Here is a 19,225-nt window from a genome sequence, read left to right as displayed (position 1 = left end):
GTTCTAAGGACCTGCAGGACAGGACAGATGAACAGAGAACAAACCTTTGGTTAACTCACTCTAACTTAGGGATGTTTTTTATCCAGATTGGCCCAGAATTTGTTCTCATGGCATTTTATAATTTACCTAGTGAAAATTGAGATAAAGCCCACATAGTTATAAAGTGACCATGAGGTGTATGTGTTGTAGCAGTTTGAGGTAAGTGACATGCTTTTAGAGCATGTCATCAATGTCCAGATCCACAGTGTGATAAAGAAAAGGTTTTCTGTCAGTGTTCACTCAGATACTACTATTTGATAACTATTCATGGGGAAAGACTGCACACTTACCTGAATACAAGGTAGTCCTGATCCTCACTCTTATGAGTTCTAAAATCTGTCTAGAGAAAAAATACTCAAAAACACAACTAGATATGTTTTTGAGAAACACAGACAGTTTTAGATCTTGTAAACGGGAACTTAGTGAATGTATGCCAGAGGTCCTGGAAACCTGTGTTAGTTAATTTTCTTGTACCTGACAGAAGCAGTTTAAGAGAGGAAAGGTAATTTGAACCTATGGTTTTATAGAGATTTCAATCATTCATGGTGGGAGAAAAGGCAGTAATTGTGGCTTCATCTGTGTACTGGAAGTTGTCCTGCTGATACAGGGAGGAAACAAAAATTGAGACTAAAAACAGAGTAGAACTATCATCTTCAAAGCCCTGCCCCCAGTGGCCAGTCTCTATCTCCTAAAATTCCCACTTGTTGCCAAAACAATGACCCTGGTTGAGAAACAGGTATTCAAATAAAAGGAGGCATTTCAGAGTCAAGGCCATGATACTGTATGAGTATCATGTGCTCAAATGGGAACTGAGAAGGTAAATGATAAGCCTGATCCTATAAAAGATGCAAGACCTAATGAGAAGAAGAGACAGGCATGTTTGAAAGAGCATTTAGTTGCTGCAGAGATAGAAAAGGCCCTTCAACTGACCAATGCAGATGTAGGTGCTTGAAGCCAACCATCAGACTGAGCTTGGGGACCACAAGTGACGGAGCCAGCAGAAGGACTGGAGGAATGGAGGGAGATTGCAACCCCATAGGAAGAACAATAATGGCTGCCCGGACTATACAGTGCTCCCAGGGACTAGCCCACCAACCAAGGAGTGTACAGAGAAGGAACCATGGCTCCAGATACATATGTAGCAAAGGATGGCCTTTTGTGACATCAATGGGAGGGGAGGTCCTTGATCCTGTGGAGGATTGAAACCCCAGCATTAGGAGATGCTGAAATAGTGGAACAGGACTTGGGAGGAGGGAACACTCATAGAGGCAAAGGGGAGGGGAGAGGGCAGATGTGGGATGCTGGGTTTGTGGAGGGGTAACTGGGAAGAGGGATATCATTTGAGATATAAATGAATGGGTTGATTAATTTAAGAAAAAGATGGTTCTTTGAAAAGAAGGAATTTAGGCATAGTAGAGAAATACTAACCAGTTAAAGATTTTGTTTTACAATACAGAAAACTGGAAGTCATTGAAGTTGTTTAAATGATAGTAATTAGATAATTACATAATCAGATTTGTCATCATGCAAAATGTTATACTGGCTATAATCCATAATAAAATAAAGAGGCCCAAAGTAGAAACTGGGAGCTGCTTGAAAAGTAATAGCAATGGTCTTAGCGTGGGAGGGGAAGTAAATCAAATTAAGCATGAAGAGAAGTAACATTATTTGAAAGATATTTTGAAGACAGGCATAAATTTATGATCTTTAAATCACTCCATTATATTCTTGTATAGCAGCCTGAATAGACAATGTGTGCACATGAATGTACATATGTACTTGTATTCATATATGTATATGCATATATGCATACATGTGTGCATGTGTTTCTATGTGTTTGTGCATATGTGTGTGTCTTTGTGTGTGTTTTAGTTCTTTTGCTTCTCTTGGCAACAAAGTAGCTAGTCTCTGTCATTATAATAGAACAGTTTACATAAACACCTTAAGTAAGGAAATATTTATTTGACCCATGGTTTCAGAAAGTCACACAGCCTCTTAGCCCCAGACACATAAGAAGATATCCTCATGGTAGCAGTCACATGTGGCAGTGACTCACCTTACAAAAGGCAGAAAGCAGAGGAGTAAACAGAAAGAGGTCAGGAATAAAATAGCCCAAGAATTCACTCCAAGTGACCTTGCTTCAGCAAAACCTCACCTCCTAAGTTTCTACCATCGCCAACAGTAGTGCCATCTAGCAAGGATCTAGGATCAACACATGAGCCTATGGAGAACATTCATAATCAAACCACATAGGCAATGGTGTATCTGCTTTGCATGAAAAATATGAATCTACTTATAGCATTTGAAAAGGATGGGTTTGAGGAAGATTCTCAGGCTTACCTGGCTTTGAAAGTGAACTTTCCTGTTTTCCAGTTGTGTAGCCTTGGACAAGATTCAGAGAATTTGCATAGTTGAATCAGATCAGAACCCTGAGTTACAACCCCAACTTCTCTCCTACTGCTGACTGTGCCTATTGGCCTCAAACATAGAAAGTGAACTTCTTTCTCCTTGATTTCATTTTCCATGGCTTTGTCCTTTAGATTTTTATCCTGTTTGCTTGAACACAGTCTCGTTTGCTGGTCACCTCTCTGCTCCACTGATACCCTCACGCTTTACTTTTAAGTAAAGCTTTTTGTTTATCTTGATTGATTAATTCATATTTTTTCTCCTGCAAATAGAACAAAAGGTCCATGAGAGAAATTTCTCTCTTATAGCATTGCTGTGTCTACAACAGATTAACTAGAATAATGTCTGAGATCCAGCAAATTATAAATACACCTTTATTAAATAAGAGAACCCCCATAGGACCAAGGGCTTCTCCTCCCATTGGTCCACAACCAGGCCATCCTTTGCTACACATGCTGCTGGAGCCATGGGTCCCTACATGTGTACTCTTTTGTTGGTGGTTTAGTCCCTGAGAACTGTTGGGGAGTCTGGTTGGTTGGTATTTTTGTTTTTCCTATGTTGTTGCAAATGCTTTCAGCTCCTTCGGTCCTTCCCCAAAGGACTCCCCCCAACTCCCCCAACTCCCCCAACTCCCCCAACTCCCCAGGTCCTCAGAGGTTTGACTGCAGACATCTGCATCCGTATTGGTTAGGTTCTAGCAGAGCCTCTCAGAGGACAGCTATATCAGGCTCCTGTCAGCAAGCACTTTTCGGCATCAGCAATAGTGTCTGGATTTGGTGTCTGCAGATGAGATGAATCCCTAGGTGGGACAATATCAGAATGGCCCTTCCTTCAATCTCTGCTCCACTCTTTGTCCCTGTGTTTCCTTTAGACATGAGCACTTCTGAATTCATATTTTTGAGGTGAGTGGGTGGCCCCATCCCTCGAGCGGGGGTGTGTCTATCCACTGGATATGGTTTCTACAGGTTCTATCTCCCCTTTGTTGGGTATTTTGGCTAATGTCATCCCTGTTGGGTCCTGGGAACCTCTTGGGTCCCTGGCATCTGTGGCTTTCTGTGGCTACCTCCAATTCTTCAAATCAAGGGTTAAGAAATTCATCAGGCTACAGTTTAAAAATGGAAGTGATGCTGGTCCTCTTGAGGCCCTGGGTTTAAAAGGGGAGTGTGGAAGATGCTGTGTAAGAATCAGGAAACAGAAGGGACAACTTGGCTGTGTATTCCCACAAAGACTCTCCCAAGGTTTTCTGAAGCCTCTAGCATAAAGATAACTTTACTACATATGCCGGAAACTGAGCAGCATTGTAGATGGTAGGCAAGGGTCTCCATGGGAGATAGTGATCCTAGCAGGAAGAGGATGCTTTGAGACCATTATCAGAGTGTGATGTGATAAATACATCTCTGACATTTCTCAAGTACCAAACTCCCTGACTCAGTCTTGTAACATTTCTTTCATTTGGTAAGTAAGAAATAAACTTTTCTCAGGAAGATCTCAGTAGACTCGCCAGTAAAAATAACAGGAAGCACTCAGTTCCATCACTGAAACTTAATGTGTCATAAGGACATTTGTCACTCCTGCACACATCCCATTGCTGTTTACCCCAGATGTTCAGGAAGTCCAGTCAATCTTATGGAGAATTAAGCAGTGCTAAGATTCTGCAGTTGTCCTTGTCTAGACTTCAATATTGATCATGGAGCAGACAAATTGGAGAAACGAGGTTGAGTGGTCTTCTCATGTCTTACATATAAGTGCAAATACTCAGCTGAAAGTGACCTTTAATGAATGCAAATCTACTTTATAAAGTATCACATCTGTGACTCTTCAAAGTGTGTACTAATGGGCAGCTAGATGTCCCTTTCTCTCTTTCCTCTGATTCACTTATGGAAAATCCTGAGAGCCTGCTAAATAGTTTTATACGCTTCTCATTGATATTTACATTTCAGGTGCTTGTCAAGGTCAAGCATTTGTCTTGGTGTTATAAGAGGGTAAGGGTTAAAGCAGCAAAAGTGACTCATAATAAACAACAGCAACAAAAATCCTGATATTCCTGACAGCTGTGAATATCAAGCCCAACACATTATAGTTCAAGAAAATGAATTTAAGAGGAAGTTGAGAGGTGTCACTATGGCAGGGTGACTAAAGCATCACCATGTATACAGTACCCATCTATGCCTGTATATACGAAGTCCCTCTGACTCAACTTTATTACCTGAATGATGAAATTAATACACTACCTATTTGACAAAAGGTATATAGACATTGACCATATGTTGGCATTTAACAAATATATATTTATTAAAATTTACCAAATATCCAGTTCAATGTAAAGCTTTTGAGACTAACAAAAGCCACAAGAAAGAATGTAGGAATCGTTATTTTCTCAGATTTTTATGGTCATTCCCCATTTTTAAGAACAAGTGATTTTTTTTTAACAAATGATTTTTATTTGGTTAGAATGTCAAACCTCATAATACACTGCAGAGAGAATGGACCTTAGAGATGGTTAAGTGTAATTGCCTAGAGAAAAATGATATTATTTCCTCAGCAAATACACAACTGATTATTCAGTCTTTCTTCTGAAATAATTTTTGAGCTCTCTTAATATTCAGAGATGTTAGTTCATAAGAATTTGAAGCTAAGGGGGATTGATTCTAGAATCCCTTATAAGTTGCCAGTCCATAATTCGAATCTCCTACCCAGAAAAAAAAATTGTGAACATCTACATATACTCTTCGTATCTCTTTCAAACTTAAAATTATCTCTAGATTATATATAACACTAATGTCATACAAATGGTATGCAATTATTTGTCACGTTTGATTAAGAAATAGCAAGAGAAAAAAGTCAGTTTAGGGTGTATACAGGTACAATTTGGATTTAAGTATTTTATCTGCATTTAGTTGATTCTATAAATTTGAAATCTAGAAATAAAAATTATTAACTCCATATTCGATGAGTTTTCATTCATATATTTTGTCATCACACTAAATAATGGATTTCACATTTCTAATTAATTCTATGGATTTGTTTCCCCCGACCCAAGCATTTCAATTCTTGCAGTTCATTTTATATTTTGCATTTTTTTCTATCCCAAATGTACTTTCTATAAAAACTCCCAAATAACAGATAGAACTATTAAACCAGCATGTCCGTCTTCAGGTCAGACTCCTCTCCCTTATGAGTGAGTGTCATCATTAATACTATTTAAATATGACTACTCAAACTTTTCCATGTCAATAATAGCTTCTTGGGTAATATTTCTGAAAATTTTATTTATGAAGACATCAATGAAGTCCTAACAAATCTTTTCCCAATACATTACTCAAGTAGCAAAGTATGTGGATTACATGCTTTATTGAATATATATGTCCAATTCCATGTTCTCTTAGTTTAATTAATATTCACAAATACTAGAGTCATGAGAAAGTCTGCCTACAAAAAGAAGAAAAGTTCTCAAGCAAACTCAACATGTTTTCTAACTGAGGTTTTAAGATAGGTTATATGAAAAAAATTAACTCATTAGAGTTCTTAGATGGACTTTTAGAAACTTGTGATTTTCTGAGACTCACAACCACTGCATTTAAGGTAATGTGAATATATGCATTTTCTTATAATGATGTTTCCAACTCAGAAAATTCTCACACAAATACACACACAATTATTGACTATAATTCAATCTAAAGAGGCTCTAAATGTCAGCTTAATTTACATTGTATTAATGGGTGTTTTCCCTGTTTTATGTAGTATGATGCTTTTAATCTCATGTTGATTCTGATAGGCTGGGTCTAGTTTCTCACACCATAGTTCATTAGCCCACATGGGATTGTTCCTAAATATGGAAGTCTCAAAATTCTATCAATAATAACAACTTTCTGAATGTGTAATTGACTCTCCTGCATCACAATCATTAAAAGTGGTTCAAAATTAAACGTGAATTGAAACTGAAATATTTCTAGCAGCACTTTCCTGTACTATATCAAACAACTTCACCACAGTCTTGGCTCTATGTTCCATTTGTAATGTGCTTTTGCCATACCATGTAAGGGCAAAGATTTGGTACCATTGTATATTTTATATTTTAGTGCTTCTATTGAACATATAAAGTTTTCTACCATTATGAAATTATAATACTTTAATTAAAGAAAGAAAAGAAGTTTAATATTTTCTTACTGTCACATCTCAGCATCTATGAATCAGAATAGTATATCTTGGATTGGATTGTGGTGGAATTTTTCATTTTAAAAACTGACATTTGGGGGTTGGGGATTTAGCTCAGTGGTAGAACGCTTGCCTAGCAAGCGCAAGATCCTGGCTTGGTCCCCAGCTCTGAAAAAAAGAAAAAAGAAAAAAGAAATAAAAAGACTGACATTTGATTTAATGACTAGAACTGTATAAAATATGAACAAACAGATTTTGGTTTATGATTAAGACATAAAACTTATTTTTACAGTAGATGACAATTAAAAAAGACTCATATCTGGTCAAGTCCAGAGAAGAAGAAACTTCCTAGTGTTCAACCCTAAATGGAACATGTGCATCCTAGGCTCCGGTATCATTGTGGGAGAAGTGGAAAGACTGTTAAGAGCCAAGAATGGTTGATATCTATAAGGAAAAAGCATTTTCTTTAAGAAGAAAGGAAGAAAGAAAGAGGCAGTAGTACATATGCACTCAAAGCAACTACACAAAGTTCAAGCTACAAAAAAATCCAAGGATTGAGTGGATACCTAGACATGATACTTTATCCCATGAAAAGGAACTGTGGGCATCTAACAGCTACTCGGACAGACAGAGTTGTTTTTTTTCTCTCAATGGTATGACAGCTGGTAATTTGATCATACTCTACTGGATGGTCAAATGCTCAAGAGTATACCGTCAGCACAAAGTGATTCTATGGACAAAATGAAACACAAAGAAGGACATGAAGTTGTGAAGGTAACCAAAGGGGTGTGTCTCAGAGAACTTTGAGGAGGAGTGATGGATGAGTCTGACCAAACGCCATTGTAGAAGTTCTCAAAGAAGTAATAAAAATATTATAAGGTTTGGATATAATTTTTGCTCATATATAGAATGACTCTACCAATATTTTTGCTATTTTTGAGCTTTGCATTTATGTGAAGTGGAGTTTTGAGCATTGACAATTATAAAATTAATCAGCATGATCAACTGTGAATACACTAAGGATAATCTATGCCCTTCATGTACTTCAGTATCAAACATTCAGCAAGAATTTCATTTTTTACATAAAACTAAACATGGGCATTGATCTAATAAGTATGCAAATTTACTTCCATCTTCAATAAATAGTGAACGATACGGTCAGTCTTAGGTAGTTTTGAGAGTAAATTTAATTACATACACAGCTTTGTGAGGACTTTGGACTTGCTTTGCCCTATGACAGGCAAGATGATGCCCTCAGTAAAGATGAGCATAATCAAACTCTCAGGGCCTCAAGATAGAGTTTCATACTTGATCATCTATACATTCACACTCCAATCACAAGAAAACCTAGAAACCTAGGTCTCTTGCCAGCTGTGATCAAATGGAACAACGATGAAAGAATAGCTAGAGACATGTGAACTATCTGATTTGGGGAATGAGAACCAGGACCTGATCCAAAGAAAAGTGGCCTTCTGAAGCAGGCCAAGGAAAGAGAATGGCCTCTCCTCTAGAGATTCTAAAAGGACATCAGCACCACTTTATTGCCATCCTAATATTATCTAAAATAGCTGTGCTATTTAAGCTGTGGTGTTTACACAAATACATTATAGCAATATTCAGAATCTTTTAAAGCCCAACCTATATGCAAACTAAGAATCTACCATTCTTAAATCATTGTCTCAACTAAGCCACTACCCAAAGACTATACATGGACTGACCCTGGACTCTAACTTCATAGGTAGCAATGAATATCCTAGTAAGATCACCAGTGGAAGGGGAAGCCCTTGGTCCTGCTAAGACTGAACCCCCAGTGAACGTCATTGTTGGGGGGAGGGCGGCAATGGGGGGAGGGTGGGGAGGGGAACACCCATAAAGAAGGGGATGGGGAGGGATTAGGGGGATATTTGTCTGGAAACCGGGAAAGGGAATAACATTCGAAATGTAAATAAGAAATACTCAAGTTAATTAAAAAAAAAAAAGAAAAGAAAAAGAAAAAACAACAACAATGTCAACCAACCAGAGCTTCCAGGGACTAAACCACTACCAAAAGACTGTACATGGACTGACCCAGGGCTCCAACTGCATATGTAGCAGAGAATAGCCTTGTTGGGACACCAGTGGAAGGGAAAGCCCTTGGTCCTGCCAAGGTTGGACCCCCAGTGTAGGGGAATATGGGGGGCAGTAAGGGGATGTATGGGGGAATACCTGTATGGGGGGTGGGAGGGAGGGGATGGGGGCTTATGGACAGAAAACCGAGAAAGGGAATAACATTTGAAATGTAAGTCAAGAAATATATCTAATAAAAATTAAAAAAAAAGAAATGTATGCCATAGAAGATGGAAAAACCTAGAATCTGCATGAAGCTGAGTACCGCATATATGTTTGTGGTTCCCAGTACCTTAGAGAGAGCTGCTTGCCCTTGCCCATCTTCCCACAACTCAAGGAAGGAGAGAAAGCTGGAGGGAAGCTAAACTCTGGGTAGGCAGTTCAATCCTGGCTTCTTCCTTCCTCAGGTATGAACCCGGAGGAAGGAGCCAAAAAAAAATTATTGTCTCAAAATAACAGCCCATAAAAGAGGGGGAGCTTATTATGTTAATAAGAGTCAACAAATTTCCTTAATAAAGAATGAAAGAAATGCTATGAATTAGTGGTAAAGACTCAAGGAGCCTTCCTCTTTGTAGTACATTATGTACCTATTTCAACAGAAATGATCTGGGCATCTTGAGTTCTTAAGCCTCTCCTTCATCAAATACTAATCAAATATTAACATCTTATTCTGTTTTATTTTCTGTTTTGTTTGCTGTGTATAGGGGGAATAATGATCATTTCCATATCAGAATCATACTATCTTAGCATGTCTCCAAATCTCATTGTTATACATATTCTTACCTTAGGAATTATGTAGGGAATTATTTCTAAACAATTTCAAAGGCATGTGGTTTCCTAAATGACAGCTACAATTTCCTATTTAGAAGGGGGAGTGAATGACTGAAAGAATAGTAGGTAAAGGAGTCACTCACAGAGCCAAAATGCCCTCAACAGGGTGGACTTTGTGATGTTCCTTTATCCCAAATACATTTTAAGTATGTTTAGGTTCATAAATAAAGGTTTTTATGAGTAACTGTACATACCAAAATTCCAGCTCCCTTTGTAGGCATAATCCCTTTGTAGGCATTCTCTGTTATTTCTTTCTTTATGGTTGAGGATTTCATACATGTATACAATGAAATATGATCATATTTCACCCTCATTTCCCTCTCTAACCTCCCTCTTATTTCCTCAAATGACCCCTCCCAACCTCATATTAACATTCTTGGCAAACTTCTATGTTCATTTAGTACCTCTCATACATGCATCAATGTGGGTCCATCCTTTATAGCATCGGAAGTCTACCAGTGGCCAACCTCCCAATCTCCCTTCCAAAGCTGGTATGTCCTGACAGTAACTCCTTGGTAAGAAATGAAGCCTGGAGAACATCTATTCCAGGGTATCTTTCTGGCCTGAACTTGTGTTGGTCTTGTTTAGGTAATCATGACTTGTATGAGTTCTTCATGGTGGCAGTCATAACATTTACAGAAGGTAGCATTTCACAGTATGTATCCCTATACTTTGAGGATCCTCAAAGCCTACATTATCTGCTTTCTATGGCTCTTACTCTACTGAAACATCTCTTATTAACTTGATGGCATAACATCACAAACATCTGCAAAGCTACTAAAGAGAATTGAAAGCCTATTGAAAGAGCTGACTTCATAAACTGAAGGCTGCAGTGTGATTACCAACCACACAAGAATAGTAAGCTTGGTCATTCTCTCTATTCAAGGGAGCATATAAACTCTTTAAACTCTTCAGAGAAAAGGTGCTATATAAATCCAAGTGATTATTCATGCTATTACCCAACACAAATTGAACTCCCATCCCTTAGAGACTGTTTCATTGCTAATTTCACTGACAGCAGTTGATAAAGTTGACATTTGGTTTTAATGGCACTGGCTAATAAGCTGTCAGAAGTTTTCACAATCTTATCAAGTTATATATTACATTACAAATATTAAAAATTATTGTTGAAATTAACATAATCTACTGTGGACACTCCATTAAATTAAGCTGATAGGATATATTATTTTTGTACTATTTTGCCTTAGGGAGGCTTATATATTTGTAGGATATATTTGTGTGTGTGTGTGTGTGTGTGTGTGTGTGGTATTTTTATTTGATGCCTTAAGAGTACTTGAAAATTCATTCCACCTTATTCTATTTAAATCTCCTTACAGTTCCCACTTTTTGAGAGCAAATATTATGAAGGGAGATTGTAGTATTTATAAAAACTTAAAAAATATGAAACCACTGTAATGGCTGCTGTTTAATGAGAGCCTTATGGGATTAGTTGTAGTCAGAATTATGTTTTATTTAACCTTTATTGATTCGTTGTGAATTTCACATAATGCATCCCAATCCCACTCATCTCCCTGCTCCTCTATACCTACCTATCCTTTGAAGCCTTCCCCCCAAAAAGAAAAATAAAACTTGTAGAAGCTGTAGTGTGCCACAGTATGTACCACAGTATACCCTTTGTCCATACTTCTTTACTTGTAAATGTTCGTTACAATGAGTGATTAGTCTGGATCTAGGTCTCTGGCTTCTACTCTACTATCAATACTGTCTTCACCAGGAGTATTATCAGATATCCTTTTGTTGCCACGTGCATGGAGTTGTGTAGGACTGGCCACTTTATATGTTCCAGTAGTTTGTGGATGGGCAATATTAGAGTAACCCAAATTGAATTCTTGGTTTGTGGCTCTGGGGGTGTCTAAGATGGTCAGCCTGACAGCTTCCCTGCATCCACACCACCATAGCAAGCTCTTCAGTATTGCACAAGCTAGTTCCCTTAATGCAACAGCCAGCAAGGGGCAGAGCTACCTCTCCTCTTTCTCTCATGCCTTTGGAGTTGCCTCACCTGTAACCATACCAGCAGGGTTAACTCTATTCTGATGCCCAGGCAAGGGACAGGGCTTACTCTCCGAAATGCTGCAGCTGGTGAGGGGCAGGATCAGCTTTCCCATTTTCCTGACCTCAGGGACAGCTCTTCTGCCTGATGTAGGTAATAAGGTACAAGGGGTTGGCATCCCCCCCTTTCCCATGCCACTGCATAGCATCAGTTTCAGGGCCAATTCTCCCATGCTCATGTCTTCTTATTAATCATATTCCCACCATTACCTTTTCAAATGATAGTACCAGTTTAGACTCTTAACACTTGTAATTGACAAAGCCAAAGCCAAATGTTTATAGACTTGCATAAAAATCCAGATGGAAACACAGAGACTTAGACATAATTCAAACAAGAACTTGGATGACACCTCCGACTTTTTCCCAGTCATGGTCCTATTCTCAGACATTCTAATGATTCTAACTCCACAAAATCCTATTCATCCAATACAGCTAGTTCTTTAATTTCAGAAATGATTCAATAGAATTACATTTTATGGTTTTGATTAGCCAAATTGGGTCATGTGACAAGCTCTAATCGAATTATCAATAACTGAAAAATACAATCCACTAGTTTTTACAGATTAGCATAATCTTAAACTGATGACCTGATGTAAGAATCTAGAGACAATCTCAACCACAACAGTTTGAGTGGGATAGAGCTATAAATCAATATTTCTGTAAGAAGGGAATTAAGAATAAGAAGAGGAACAGAAAAGCCAAACCAATAATCATCTACTGTGGACTAGTGTCTCCTTAATTTATCCCACAAGAAACAAAGATCCAAGGAAGTTAAGTGATGTTTGGAACATCATATAGCTAAGAAGTGGCAAAGTGAGAATCCTCAACAAAGTCCCTACAACTCAAAGTTGACATTCTCTGTCCTCTGAGATAAAACAAAACCAGACGGCATAGTAGGCTGAGCACACCTAACTGGACTGAAAAAACACTAATGTCTCAGGTAGCTACACCTTTTGGAATAAAGAAATATAGGAAATAGTGACATCTAGAAAGTAGTCTAGCAATCTGTCACCCACATGTAAGTTCTTTGATGCTGCCTATTACCTGTTTTCCTTTTCTATTTCTATTAAGCCAGCAGATTCAAGCAATTTTTTTCAAAATGTAAAATAAATAATAAGTGACCTCCAATTTTTAAATGCTGGAAACTATGACAAGCAATAGATTCATTCTAGAATGCTTCACAAACTAGTATGTACTTACATGTATAACTTTTGTTTATAAAAAATGGAAGATTAATTTTGTCCTACCTTAGAGCTTACAATATATTACTAGGCAGAAAGAAAGATATCTTTGTTCTTGTAAATTTGGCAGCTGACTAATTCCCTTAGCATGCATATATATATATATATATATATATATATATATATATATATATATATATATATATCCTTCACATATGCATGAGATGATTGATGTTCTCCTTGCTGGCTAATAATCTGCTCAGCCTCAACACATTGGACATGTTCAGGACCCTGACTCTCCTCTCTTGTATCTTCCTCCTTGGAAGGAGGAGCTCATCTAGTTCCATGGCTTCCTTCTAGTCGTGTGTGAGAGCTCAAAAAGTCTTGGAGTTCAGAAATCTGCATGTACTTTTCAGCTTTTTCCTCCACTCCAATTATGGCTTGTATTCCCAGGTTCATGTGGCCAAAACAAAATTCTGTGGTTTTGTTCTTAGTCTTATCTCCCAAAATATTCCTGCCACATTTTTCCTCACACTGGTGGGTTTCTCCTTTACTCCTATCTCCTTGAATGTCTCATAACACATTGATCAAATCTGGTTGAGTCTATGCTCTTCCATATTGTAGCTTTCACCTATTTTTTTTCTGTTTATCACCAGCCACATTCAGTCCTGGTATCTTCTCCTCTACTTGGGAAGACTGACAGAGTCAAACATGAACACTTTGGGGCTCTCAGAGTCTGAACCTCCAACCAAGAAGCATACACAGGCTAGAACTAGGCCCCTGCCCATGAGTAGCAGACATGCAGCTCAGTTGTTACGTGGGTCCCACAACTGGAGTGAGGGACTGTCCCTAAAGCTGTTGCTTGTCTGTAGATCCTGTTCCCCTAACTGGGCTGCCATGCCTGGCCTTAATGGGAGAGTATGTTCATAGCCCTGCAAAGATTTGATATTCCAGAGTGAAGGGATACCCTGGGGAGTGGGGTCCACCTTCTAAGAGAAGGGGAAAGGGGAATGGTAGACGGACTGTGGGTGGAGGGTGAGGCTGGAGGAGGGAGCAGGGATCAGGATATAATATGAATGAATGAATGAATGAATGAATGAATGAAAAAACCTAGGCCTCTAACAGATCTTTCCCATTCCTTTCCTTCTCTCTATTGTTCAGAAAAGAGCCAGAGTATTGTTCTCAAAGTATGCATCTCTTCATTCCAGTCTTTTGTCCCAAGTCTTTCTATAATTTCTTGTGGCCTTGGATAAGTGATGAATTTCCCTATGATCTAGCCTCTGTGTGTTTTCCCACTTCATGGCTCAGAATGATTTGCTACTCACTGTGATTTTGCTTCTTCAGTTTTCTCTTTAATCCTCTGGGAACTCCCTTGCACTTAATACATTTTAGCTGGCTCCTTGAGTCAGCCCTATTAGATCTCTACTGTTTAAAGTACTTAGAAGGGCCAGGTAAGTCCTTTCATACCTGACTCTAAAAACCAACAAAAAGAAAAGCTCTCAGAAGAGCTCTTCCTGACTACCCAATTAACATAGCTACTTGGTAATCTTCAGGATAACACACATTTTAATTCTCTTCATTAAACCACTACTTACTGGCTTTGGTGTCCATTGTTTTGGTTTTGTGATTAAGGACATTTGATTATTTATAGGCATATTGTCCTAATTTAGAACAAAGTCAATCATTGCTGAATAAATGAATAAGTGGGAAAATAAATGAGTAAATTGATGAATAATGAATTACAGCTTTTCCTTTTAAAGCGGAGACACCTGTGCAGCCATTTTTGCCATGGATGTTTGAAATATCTCTAAGATTTGTAATTCTGTCAGGCAGGAAAATATGAACTTCTACATCCTTGTTACATAACAACAGACATCAAATCAGTCTAGACTTTGGTCTAATTTGAGAGATGGTTTAATCAAAATTCATATACTTACATTTGGCTTAAGAAAACTGTATCGGGGGAAGCTTGAACCTCTAGTCAGCCATGTAATTCCTTTTCCATCACTGTCTACAGCAGGTACATTTGCCTTGAATGGTTTAACGTTTTTGATGTGCTATTTTTTCAATTGTATATTGGCTGCAATAGTAACTGGGAGATACAATAAAACTAAACAAAACCAAGTAACTGAGAATTGGTCAATTAAATGTTCCTTCTACTGTTCATTTGCCATTGATGAAATAATTTTCATAGTTCTTGCTGAGAACAGTGTTTGTATCAGCTGTAGGTATTGAGCAGAGGAGGGGAACATGAGAAGTTTCTTGTTCTCTGTGTGGTTTCCTTCAACTTTCTGTCAGATCCACCATCTTTCATTTGCCACATTCATCCAGATCTGGCAGTCATGGGATGTAACTACTTGGACTTTATCAATAGAATGTCATGACTTTTGGATTCTGGTGAGTTTTTATAAATTGGGGTCATGGTAAGACATTGGAAAGAGGCACAAGAATGAAGTCAAGAAACACATCTCCTTGCCTTCATTTTTTTCAGAGTGGACACCGACTAAAAGGATCCTTTAACTGAGAGTAATAATGCTTTCGTTCATGTCTCTGACTTCTAGTTGATGATCCTTCATTTAATGCCATAGGCCTATGGGTGCTAAGGCTCCCAGTGTCATCAGAATTCCTAAAGGCTTTATCTCACACTTCCCACACTTGCAAGTAGCTATTTAAATATTTTTGACATGCTCCATTAAAAGTGTCATCTCTTCCCTACTCAGATCCTGCCTGTCAGTCCCCGTCTCTAAAAGATATTCACTATCTAAGAATACACCCTAGCCAAGGTCATTAATAAATGATCCAAGGCAATCTCTTATTCTACCTACTTCATAGTTTATCAGTTCAGCAGCACAGATTGACCTTAGACAATTCTACATCATAGGAAATCACCTATTTACCTAAGAAACAAAAGGCAATATTGATAGTGTATATTAAATGTTATTTCCTCTTTTAGTCAATAATTTTTAATGGATCAAGTCCCCAGTGTAATATTTAAAAGAAAAACATGCCAAGGTCAATTCTAGGTCAATGAAAGGTGATTATTTGCTCATACGAGTTTGAGTCTTTGTGACAAATTAGTTTCATTGAAGAACTTAAGGGAAAATAGATTGACTGCACTTCACAGACTGAAGGTTCACTTTGTGTTTCGTTGACCCTATGAACTTTCAGTGCAAGGAGGATTTTTTTCATAGTGGACAGGCTGTGGAGACAGGGAGACAGAAAATGATAGGTGACACGATATCCCAAGGCTGATGCTTCAATGAATTATTTGTTCTGTCTAGGTCTCTGCCTCCTGTAGTTCTCAATCTCCCAAATATTACCATCAGCTATGGACCGAGATTTTAACTCCCAAGCTTGTGGATGACAGTTCAAAGTCAAACTATTACAGACTTTAGAAAGCAGATCTACATAGTCCAAAATAATCCAGGTGTTTCTAAGGCGAAGCTGAATGTAGATTGGTAGTTTGGAAGAATCCTGTAGGGACCAGAAAAGAGACCACTAGAGTTGGACAAAATATTTTGCTAACCATCTGAATCATCATGCAGTATTTGCTCTAAGGAGTTTCTATAACACTCACTTGCTTTGAGTCTCTTTCTTTTGACTATATTCTTCTAATACAATGTGGTAAAAGCATTGCTATTGAAACAACTTTCCATATCTTTTAAGACCTGAGATATGAGTTTATCCATGTGTTTTATGTGCTTGTTCTCACAGTGTAACTGTCCTTATAACCTAATGTACCTGAAACTTTCCTCTAACCCAGAGACAGTTGTGCTGACTGGTTTTGTGTCAACTTGACACAAGCTAAAGTCATCAGAGAGAAAGGAACTTCAGTGAGGAAATGTCCCCGTGAGATCCAGTTTTAAGGCATTTTCTCAATTAGTGATCAGTGGCGGGGAGGGATCCAGTCCGTTGTGGTTAGTATCATCACTAGGCTGGTGGTCCTGGATCCTATTAGAAAGCATGCTGAGCAAGCCATATGAAGCTGGTCAACAAGCAGCATCTCTTTATGGCTTCTTCATCAGCTCTTTTCTCCAGGTTCTTTCCCTGCTTAAGTTCCTCATCTGACTTTCCACATTGATGAACTATAATCTGGAAGTTTAAGCCAAAGAAACCCTTGCCTCTCCAACTTACTTTTTGGTCATTGTGCTTTTGTAGCAGAAATAAACACTGTGACTAAGACAATGGTATATGTGATTGTTCTTCCTAAAATAGAGTTCTCTAGTAATCATCACCATTTATATTATTACAACTTTAAGTCAAAAAAAACCTTAAAAGAGTATAAATAAATACACTCTAGATAGACTAAAATAGGCAGTAATGACTGTAATCATTTTAAAGTATGCAATTCTGGTACTAGGAATAGAATAATATCTAACAAAAACATTAATGTTAGTAGAAACATTAGTGAAGAGAATGTTGTGAATCTGTAGCTAGAGACTGAACATGTTATAACCAAATATGTGGGCCATGTTTACTTATATGAAATCAGATGAACAAGAAAAGGACTCATGATGGTGGTTAGTGAAGGGGTAATGGTGGGAGTTGCATATTGGAAGTTATAATCATAGTTTCCATTTGACTAATAATAATGAGAAGGGAGTGCAGATATTGGTCTTCGCAGTGACGAATCTGTTCTGACCTACTTCCAGTCAACCAGCTCAGTAAGGTCTGCTTCCGTTCCTCCCTCGATATCATAGTAATTGTGGGTTTTCAGACAATTTGTCTCCAGTTTAAACAAAAAAAGGATGACTGTTTTCTGTTGCATGACTTGAATGGCAATCACCTCAAAATAGATGACACTTGTGTGAAACTAAGAAGATAGTTTGATATACACGTTTTAAGAAAGTTCTTTCTCTGTTGGAGATCTTGACAAACAACCATCTGTGTTTTCCACCACAACTGAACTGCTAAGAAGATATTGGAACCATGCTACCTATGAAGATGTGGAAGTTTCCAGATCTGAATGTCTTTTCTTCATGATGAAGATTAGCAAAATAGACAGTACTTTTGAAAGAACAATAAAATATCTTTCAAGTGCTATGGCAGATAAGTAAAAAAAAGGGGGGGGAAGAGATGGGTATGTGGAGAAGAGAACAATTTAGTCACATGAATAATAAACAAGTTTGGCCCATTCATCCTGACAAATACATCATTGCTTCTATCATAAGATGATTATTAACACTAAACCTCTGCTGTTTTGTGGTCCTCAGTTACCTCACCAATTGCTAAAGCATAAGTTCCCAAAGATTTGCTCAGGCAAGGACTGAGTCTGACAAGCTTAGTTTATCCCTTGTTCATATGAATATTTCCAAAGCCTTGGTCCAAAGACTACTTGTCTCTGAGGATTTGGAATCCCATATAACTAGAAATAGTTAAAAATTGGTCAAATGCAGATTGAAAGTGTGAAACAGAGGCTAATTCATACAATGAATCCCTCGAAACTAAAGTCTTCTGTTATTATAACTGCCATGTTATGTCTGTCATTTCAAACTTGTTTGCAAATCTTGCATCATCCCAGGAATGGTACTCAAGTTGGTTTTCCTGTGTCTTTTTTCCCTTTTGGAGTATTGTTTCTTTTAAGTTAAAACTCTTTGTAGATGCCTGTTCATTTGTGATACTGGATGAAATCTAAGGCCCCATGATTAGGTGAGTTCTCTACCAATAAGCTATACACCCAGCTTGATGTACATCAATGATATACATTTACTGAATGCATTATATACTTCTCTACTCATATAGAAGGCATATGATCGGATCAGAGATGACTCTCATGTTCTTGACTTGTCCCTTTGTTTTTTGATGTAATAAGCACGGAGGATGTTTACAGTAAAAGGCTAAGTGGATACACTTTTTCTCTTGTAGGAGATGAAGTTTATTTCATGATCTCACTGTAACTCCAAAGGATACAGATTACAGAAGGTAGGAAAATAATAACTCTACCAGAGAGGACTATGGCAGACATCACTAAATTTATGTAAATTTATAATTTATTCCAGACTAGCATGTTTATTAAGTAAAAACAGTGATCATTCAATAAAGTCCCACTGTGAAATCTCTCATAGAATTTTGTGCTTGTGCTTGGAGACAGACAGTTTACCATGTAATGAATGTGGACATTTCTACCATCTTACTTTTCATTGAAATATAGTTATGCACAAGTCTATTTTAAAGCCCAATTGTTTCCACTATGATAGGAATAATTGTTCTCACCTGTCAGTATTTAATTTCTCTGAGTTAAATATAATTAATCCTTTTAAAGTTTCCTTAATGAGTGATTCTATAACTGGAGGGAAAGAGCCAAAACATATGATTGACCATGACTTAAAATTCTTCATGTGGGTGTTATTTCTCTAGGTGTAAAACATTTCACAGATACCTCCACAACTGGCGAAAGTGATGTGCCAGCATCAATATTTGAATTTTAATTTGAAAAT

The 19,225-nt window shown here is 37.7% G+C and overlaps 1 long non-coding RNA gene across 1 annotated transcript in view; it reads right to left on the bottom strand.

Annotated features, from left to right (window-relative positions):
• The window catches only part of LOC148004820 (uncharacterized), an 87,822-nt gene extending 85,185 nt beyond the window's left edge, over positions 1 to 2,637 (bottom strand). The window contains exon 1 of the long non-coding RNA XR_015625623.1: positions 2,380 to 2,637. This is a non-coding gene — a long non-coding RNA (uncharacterized LOC148004820). The remainder of the gene's footprint in view (positions 1 to 2,379) is intronic.
• Between the last annotated feature and the right edge of the window lie 16,588 nt (positions 2,638 to 19,225).

Source organism: Rattus norvegicus, chromosome 7 (assembly GCF_021556685.1).
Source record: "Rattus norvegicus strain SHRSP/BbbUtx chromosome 7, alternate assembly SHRSP_T2T, whole genome shotgun sequence".
In the NCBI taxonomy this organism is placed as follows: domain Eukaryota; kingdom Metazoa; phylum Chordata; class Mammalia; order Rodentia; family Muridae; genus Rattus; species Rattus norvegicus.
The sequence above is the reverse complement of the archived record's forward strand: the minus strand, read 5'-3'. Positions and strand labels throughout refer to the sequence as shown.